General features: G+C 47.8%; 1 pseudogene; it reads left to right on the top strand.

Moving 5' to 3' along the window:
* Positions 1-942: 942 nt before the first annotated feature.
* LOC124664306 lies at positions 943-4,048 on the top strand (annotated as a pseudogene).
* The last annotated feature ends 4,986 nt before the right edge of the window (positions 4,049-9,034 follow it).

The following is a 9,034-nucleotide window of genomic DNA, read 5'->3' as shown; positions in this document are numbered from 1 at the left end:
GCATTATTACAATTAGTTGTGGTTGTGCCTCTAGGACTCTCAGGATCCATCTTATAAAGGCGCCAGGATCTAGGGTTTCTACGGAGAGTCCTAGCCGGAAAACAATCTTGCCTAACTATGGAATATTACATTGTCGTGCACGTCAAGGATCCGCCTACTACCTAAAACGTCGTACTAGATCCGGCTACCGCGCAGGTCGAGCTAGATCTGGCTCCTTGCTCTTGGGATGGACTTCCGCCATCTTGATCAACAGCAACTGGGCCGCCCGGTGGGCCATATGCCACCACCACCGTCTGTGGGCCACCCGGGCTCGCTGGATCTAAGCACTGTCGACGGTACACCCATAAAATATACCCACAACAGGCGCCTGTGTCCTGTCTCTATGAGCCTGGCTGTGTCATCTATTTTACGACTTCTCTTCTGTGAAAGAACGTCTTGAATTAGGGCGTTCGGCCCGACGCAAACGGATGCAAAACGATTGTTTACGACAGTGCGGTTAAAAAATGCGATTGCACCCAGGCCCAGCGACCCGACGCATAGTGACCGGGCTGTCCGCGAGACGTAAATGCGGCTCAAATATGTGCCTCGGATGCGTGACGCTGCACGGTCAGCGGGCGCATCCACGCGCTTCTTGCATGGGCCCGCCTAGCAGCGTCCTAGCTCGATGCGTCTTCTCAGCAGGGAGCCAGTACTGGCGACAAGGTATCGTTTCGGCAATCTGCGCCACATTAATGACGATGCCTCGGCTGCTCCGCCCACCTCTGCCAATGAGAAATAAATGTTGTTGCCAAGCTTGTCGCGCCCCTGGGCTACCTCCGGCGTATAAAGAGGGGCACGCGCTGAGCTGCTTCGTCTCCTCCAAACAAACCATAGATACCGCACAACCTCCACCGTATAGCGCCGCCCTGCCTCCTCTCTCTCTCAACCTCCGCGAGAGAACCCATGGCTGGTCCAGGTAGCCGGCCAGGCGGCCGAGGCCGCAAGCGCGGTTGCCGCGGCCGGTACCGCCGTGCTGGAGCAGCATCTCCCTACCCACTCGCCGTCGTATGCGCCGTCAGTTGTCTCAAGCATTGCTTCTACCCTTATCTAATCATTTTGCAGTGTAAATTAATTTCAGCTCAATATGATGGTAGAAACTAGTAGAAAAGATTATACCTCTCGTATATGGAGTCGGAATATTTACTGTATTACGAGCAAATCTTGTTAGTGAATGATGAAAGCATACACATCTTTTCAGCTGGTCACCATGGACGATGTACGGTTCAGGAGCTCACCGGAGAGCGAAACACGGTTCTCCACATCGCCGCCGAGCAGGGCCATGGCGGCCTGATCGCGGAGCTCTGCTACCACGACAGCTCCCTCTCCTCTCCGCCACGAACAGAGCGCTGGACACGCCGCTGCACAGTGCGGCGAGTGCGGGCCACGCCGACGCCGTGGAAACAATCGTCCGGGTGGCACGGGCCAACGTGGAGGAGGACGCGCTCCGCGGGATCCTATGCGGCAAGAACGACGCCGGGGACACGGCACTGCACCTGGCCGCGAGGCACGGCCACCGCGCGGTGGTGGAAAGGCTCGTGAAGCTGGCGCCGGAGCTGGCCGCAGAGACAGACGGCGCCGGCGTGTCGGCTCTGTACCTGGCGGTGATTAGCAGGTCAGTGGACGCCGTCAGAGCGATCATCGTCTCGTGCTGTGATGCGTCCGCTGCCGGGCCGAACTTGCAGAACGCTTTGCATGCCGCTGTTCTTCAAAGTTCAGGTTCGTTTTACTGCTCTTCCTAATTTCACTCTTCCTAGGAGTAGAACAGATATGTGGTCAAACTGGAGGAAGGGAACTGACGTGGACATGTAGACACGTCAATGAATGGACAATTTTGTTGAAATACATATTGGTTGGAGGTTGACCATTCTTGGTGATGTGGCACATGTTCACACATACAGAAAGGTCAAACAAAAATAACATTCTAGTGCCTTGCATATCAACTTTAGTTATTCAAAAGAGAATGAGGCAAATCATGCAGATGAAACTGCGGTGCCGTTTCCATACAAGTTACTGCACGCCTGAGGTAACAAATTCAGGCCATGCATGTACTAGGGATGAATTGATCGACTTGAAAATGCCACAAATTTCAGTGAAATATTGGACCTTATGCAATAACACATAAATGGTAACCATGAACAACAATTGCAAAGTAAATGCGCCGTCTGACATTTTTTCCAAGCAAACACTTCCTCCCCTTCCAGAATTAAGTCAAATACTATTAGGTTTATGTTTAGTTCCATTGTTGTTCGGTCCATGACATTTCTTTCAAACAATCCTGTAAGAGATCTCATCTTATAAATGGAACACACCTTGAAAACAATCCGTTATCAATTTGTATCATTGTTATAGTTCCTTCGAATTTTCCTTGAATTAAATTAATATATTCCTTGAAAAATAATTTGATCCAGAGAGGGCTAGATGGATTGTTTTCTTTTCATTTTGCAACAGTTTAAGAGTGTTCTCCAACCATAGCAGCATAACAAAAGGCTCCATTATGTGCAGAGATGGTTGCTTTGCTCTTGAAATGGAGGCCAGCTCTCGCCAGCAAAGTCGACATAAACAAGAGCAGTCCACTGCATTTTGCTGCATCTGACGGCGATTGTTCTATCATTGAAGTGCTCTTAACACATTCATCGCCCAGCACTGCATATATGCAGGACACTGATGGCATCTCAGCTCTTCATGCCGCATCGCTGATGGGCCATGTAGGCGCCGTTCGATTGTTGCTACGATTGTACCCCGCTTGTGCAGACATTCGTGATAACCAAGGCAGAAGCTTCCTGCATGCTGCAGCCATCAAGGGCCGCTCTACCATCATTTCTTATGCTACAAAAAACAAAATGCTGGAGCATCTTTTGAACAAGCAAGACAGGGAAGGAAATACACCGCTTCATCTGGCTGTGGTGGCAAAGGAACACAAAGTTATCTCTAAGCTGTTAGCATCTAAGAAGGTGCATTCCCACATTATGAACAATGATGGCAAGACTCCAGCTGACCTCATAGAGGATTCAACGGGTTTCTACTCAATGGTAATTATCGTCTCCATCTTACATTATGGTATTCTTATCTTTCAATTATTTTCCTGCAGTGTCAAGCATTTGTGGTCTATCTAAAAAGTATTTCAGTGTGTGCATTATGTCGATGCAGCAGGGCAGAGAGAGCAATGTTTTTTTTGCGAATGGGCAGAGAGAGCAATGTTGTCAAGTAGCTCAAACAAAATACTTACTGTTAGATTTTTTTCAATAAATTATTACTACAGCAAAAGGAAAATTATATAAGAGATTCATACAGACATGTCTATATGAATATACAGGTAAGGCTAGTAGTGAAACTCTATGTTTCTGGAGCACAATTCAGGCCAGAGAGGCAAGACCATATAGAGAAATGGAAGGGTCAGGATATCATGAAATGGCGAGAGTCAACATCAAAAAATCTCGCGATTGTCTCCACACTCGTGGCGACAGTCGCCTTCTCAGCGGCATTCAACGTGCCTGGATCATATGGATCTGATGGGAAGGCAAATCTCAGTGGGGATCGTTTGTACAATGCCTTCCTAGTCCTGGACACCATTGCAGTGACCACTTCCGTGGTTGCAACGATATTGTTGATCTATGGGAGAGCTTCGCGATCACACCGTTCATGGATAGGCTTCATGATCTCAATGCACTTTCTTTGGCTGGCACTGAACAGCATGATGTTAGCCTTCTTTGCGGCTATTGTCGCTGTGATGAGCAAGAAGAATCCTATGAAGATTGCATTGTCTCAGCTAATCTATTATGGGTTGTACATATTGATGACATTGCTTGCAAGCCTTGCAACACCTGGATCGCTGGCAGGTGTAATGCGGTTTCTTGTTGGCGGCTGCTATGAACAGCAACGGCGTGCCAAGAGGCGCATAAGTCGGCAGTTTCCCTTTGTGATGTTCTATGCCTTCAATGTGGTTGTATTCATAGCCGTAAATACTATATCACTTGCAGCAATTGATGTTTCTGGTCGTCTAACTTGGTAGAATCACTTAATATGTTGTAGAGGTATTACCATATTTTAAGCATTGTGTACAGTTGCTTCTGTGTTTCTAATTATGAAAAAGCATTTGGGTCTGTTGTGTTAACATTTCTTCTTTTTTACATAATTTTGACATATTAATGGTTACAACCATTGTATAAAAACATCTAAATTACATAGATTTGGTTCGGGGAAGTTGTGGATGAAAAATCAATCATCCATGACGCTCTCGTGGCGGCCGATGAGATCTGAGATCTCTCCGATCGGCGATCGCCGGTGATCCGGCGTCTCCTTGCCGTGACCGTGCCTCCCCTCTCTCCATGAGCACAATGGAGGGTACGCCATCTCGTTGGCAGGTAAAATACTGCTCTTTCCTCTCCAAGCGTCCTCTCTCTGTGGACTCCGATTCTGGCTTTCTCTACTTTCGTCCGCATGCCAGGCGGCTTGCCCTCATGGATCGTGAGGGGCTTTTGGTTGACGCCCGTTTTCTCAACTCCGGGGAAGTGATTACTCTGGGTTCTGAGATCTCGCTGCCATGCCATCGTGTCAAGATCTTTTCACAAGATCAGCCTGTTGTGCGATCAATGGAGGAGCCTCAGCTTGGCCCTGCTCTGGATCTTCGTCCTGGTATTAACCTGCAGAAACAGATTTGGAATTTGTTCCACTGCCCAGTAGCCTTCTCGACATCCCACAGTCGTCAAGAATTCTTCCTCGTGGCTTCCTTTGGTCGTTCGAAGTATCGTCTTGACGCAGCCATGGTTGCTCTGTTCCTACAAGCGTGGCTGGGTGGTATTCCGCAGGATTTCAGGGTCTCTCATCTGCGTGACAGAACATTCAGATTTTCAGTCTGCAGTAAGCAAGTGGGTTTCTTTGTTAACAGCCTCCGACATTTTAAGTGCAAGGATTTTGATGTTTTCTTTCTCCTATGGGGTAATGGAGGTCCAAATTTTGTTCGAGAATTTCGTCTTTGGGAACAAGAAGAACATAAGTCCTGGACAGTCGTTGGCAGAAAATCTTATGCTGCAGCTGTCAGCCAGCCTTTGACTGGAGCAAATTCAGTTCCCTTGGAAGAACAGCACCCAGACCTTCTCATGCTGTTCAGCCTCCAAGACTCTCATTCTTGCATTGTCTATCTGTTCAAGAAAAAGAATCACTTTCAGAAGCCATTCTTGCTGGGTTTGATTTGCAGCAGATTTTGCGCTCCTCTCGTTTTGGTATTGATGATCAGCCTGTTACCTCCGTTTTGGATTCTCTCGAAGGATGGACACATACAAGAAATAAAGGCGCTGATCGCGGCCAAGCCATCGGAGGAATTATTGGGACAAATCTTCTGGAGCCCTAATTCTGCTAATCAAGTTTATGCGGTCCCCATCAATTCGGTTTTTAACCGTTTGCATGCTTCCGTTGGAACAGAAGGCGCGAATTCAGGATTTCAAATTGAGCAGGGCCCAGCTGCTACGACTCGTATACCAGTGCCAACTAGCACAGCTCAGCAGCGTGTCTCGGCCTTTGATAGGCTTCAGGAACCAGAATCTTCGGATGCGGCCCAACAGCGTGTCTCTGCTTTCGACCGACTGCAATTTCCACAGGAACAAGATCGCACGTCTGCTTTCGATAGGCTTCAACTGCCAGCCCAACCAGCCCAGGGCCCGCGCTTCTGTCCCCATTGTCTTCAACACGGCCACCTGCGCCGTAATTGCTGGAATAAAATCAGATGCCACGGTTGCAATAAATCTGGACATATTAAAAGGATTGTCGTACATCTTTGAACAATATCTGGATCCCTAAGGTAGTTAATCAGCGCGAAAAAGAAACTTCTTTATTACCCCCTTTGGATCTTAATATTCCTTACCCTATGGAGGAATCTCAGCCATCCGTTGATGACATGTCACTGCTTTTGACGCTTGGATCTGCTAGGCGACCTGTTGACAAGGAGTCAAAGGAAGAAAAACCTGGCATTTCTCATTTTCCTTCCTCAGTCTCGGTGTTGTCGCTTCACCTCCCTGGAAAACCCCTGCTGCTCCTGCCACTCTGACACACTGTAGCACCTCGCCGACCCCGCCACCTGCCACCGCCGCATTGCGCCAACCAGAGATGGCCAACTTCCCGGTGGATCCGTCTCCGTTCGTCCCCGGCCACTTCGAGATCCTGGAGGTCCCGCATCGGCCGCAGCAGAGCCACTATCACGTCGCAAGTCCGGTCTCCGCCAAGCACGAAGACCTCGCCATCGCCACCATCACTCCAGGGCCCCCTGCTAACCAGCCGTTCGTGGCAACCAGGTTATTTCTCAGAGCCTTCATTGAGGAGGAGTTGCGCTTCACTTTGGACATCACTCAGAGATGCCCTCTTGTCTCTGCTTATGTAAGGGTTAGCTCGATTTCTGACAGAGACTGGCTCGTTAGCAATAGTCCACACCAGTTCCAGGGTCGCGAAATCAGTTTTGTTGAGCATAACCGTGGTTTAAATCATCGTGCCTTTTCCTATAACCATGAGTGCTGGATTATGCTTTTAGCCTTTCCTTCAGATTATTGGGCAGATGAACATATTAGAGGGGGGCTGTCAAAGATTTTGGGGCCCTAATTTCTTGGGATAAGGAGATTAGCACCTATGGTGCTTTAGTTGCTAAAATAAGAGTTGTTGATCTGCATCACATTCCGCATTCCTGTGTAATTTCAACTGGAAATGAATGTGCTGCTGAGTCCTGGTCTGTCCCTGTTTTCATTCTTAGTCAGAAGTTGTTGGGTGCTTTACCTGCTGATAAGGATCAACCACCAGCTGATGGTTCCACCCCTCATCCTATGCCAAATGTGGCCTTCCAGATGCCTGCCCATGCAGATGCTGCTGCTACACCAGCCCAACAAGCCAATAATGCCTGGCCTAATTGGCAACCTGCTCCACCTCAGGCCCATGACCAAAATGGCAATGTTGGTGCCCACCTGAATTTCATTGGACAGAATCTTAAATTTCTTGGGATAGATGTTGATCTCAATGCTGTACCACATAATATTGATATTGACTTAAATAATGACCCTCACCATCTGGATGAAGCTGACTTTCTTGAGCTAAATGACCTTCTGAACCCTGTCATACAAAATAATGGCCAGCCACATGTGGTCTTTGCTTTGGCAACACCAAATTTTCCACAGCAAGCTCCTGCAGCATATGATGATATGATGCAAGTGGAGGAGATTCACAGTGACCTTACTGTTACTATCAGCTCTGCTAACACTTTGTCTGATGACTCTGATGACTCAGTGAATGGTGTCCCTCCTGTTCTTCAGCATCACAATCTGCAAGTTGGCATGGCTCTCCTGCCTGATCTACTAATTGATCTTGTGATACAGCTAGGTGCCAATCATCCCTCTAACAGGACTTCCTTTTATTTCTCCAAGGAAGGTACAACTGCCTGGTCATCTTTTTTTAAGCCTGATGGGACTGTGGTAAACACAGTTACTGTGCCTGCTCACTGGGCTGACTTCTTTACAGCCATGCTTCTTACTCCAGAGGACTTTGACTGGGCTAAGAACCTGTTGCAGTCTAGAATTTGGCAGATCCTGGGTGAGATGGATGACATAGGCATCCCAAATGGGCCTGCCAAAGGTAGTACCCGGGGTTTAATGAAGGCCCACTACCCGAAGAATAAGAAGGTTCGAGAGCCCAAGATATATTAAGGGAAGTAGAATTGTAATAGGAAGTGTTGTTTGTAAATTTGGCGGGACGAGTTAGAAACCGTCCCGGACTCCGTAACTTGTACGAAACGAAACCCTCGGCTCCACCTCGTATATAAAGGGGAGTCGAGGGACGAGAAAGGCATCGAATCATTGTTCACAAACCCTAGTTTTCATAATCGTCGAGTACTTTTCGGCTGAAACCTTCGAGATCTACTTGCCCTCTACTTCTAACTAAACCCTAGCCTACAATCCATAGGCATTGACAAGTTAATCCCTTGTCAATTGGCGCCGTCTGTGGGGAACTAGAGGCGTAAGGATCTGATCTCGATGGCACGTTCAAAGTCTTCGACATCGTCAACCGGAAGCAACACTATGGATCGAGGTAAACAGATCGCTGCTGGTCTTGTTGTTCCGAAAAACTTGCCGAGCACCACCTAAATCTGGATCCATCAGCGAGACCAATCAAACAACCTTTGCGGCGTTTTTCGGAACCGAACCGCAAAGCCATGCTGTCAGAAATCAATCGACTACAAGAAGCTGGTTTTATCAAAGAGATATTCACAGAAGCCACATGGGTAGCAAATCCCGTGATGGTGCCGAAGAAAAACACTAAGGTCCTTCGCATGTGCGTCGACTTTACGTGTCTCAATAAACATTGTCCAAAGGATCACTTCCCCCTCCCGAGGATCGATCAAATTATCGACTCCACGGCTGGATGTGAACGTCTTTCCTTCCTGGACGCATATTCTGGTTATAACCAGATCAGGCTGAAAGAAGAAGATGAAGTAAAGACCGCGTTTATCACACCTTACGGCGTGTTTTGCTATAGAACAATGCCCTTTGGTCTGAAAAATGCGGGAGCAACATATCAGAGGATGATGCAGAAGTGTTTGGCGACACAGATTGGAAAAAATGTGCAAGTATACATCGACGATGTCGTCATAACATCAAAAAAGGGAACAACATTGATCGAGGATCTTAAGGAAACTTTCGACAACCTCAACAAATTTTGTCTGAAGTTGAACCCAACAAAGTGCTCCTTTGGCGTCCCAGCAGGAGAACTCCTGGGATTTCTAGTCTCAGCGAGAGGGATTGAAGCAAATCCCGATAAAATACAAGCTATCGTAACAATGAGAAAGCCAACAAAGTTGAAAGAGATACAACGATTAATCGGGCGAGTCGCAGCTTTGAGCAGATTCGTCACCGGGCTGGGAGAAAAGCGTTACCATTTTACGCTCCGATAAAACAAGGAGATAAATTCCAGTGGAATGAGGAAGCCGACGAGCCTTCGAGGATTTGAAGCGCAAAATCTCGACACC

Source organism: Lolium rigidum, chromosome 6 (assembly GCF_022539505.1).
Source record: "Lolium rigidum isolate FL_2022 chromosome 6, APGP_CSIRO_Lrig_0.1, whole genome shotgun sequence".
In the NCBI taxonomy this organism is placed as follows: domain Eukaryota; kingdom Viridiplantae; phylum Streptophyta; class Magnoliopsida; order Poales; family Poaceae; genus Lolium; species Lolium rigidum.
The sequence above is the reverse complement of the archived record's forward strand: the minus strand, read 5'-3'. Positions and strand labels throughout refer to the sequence as shown.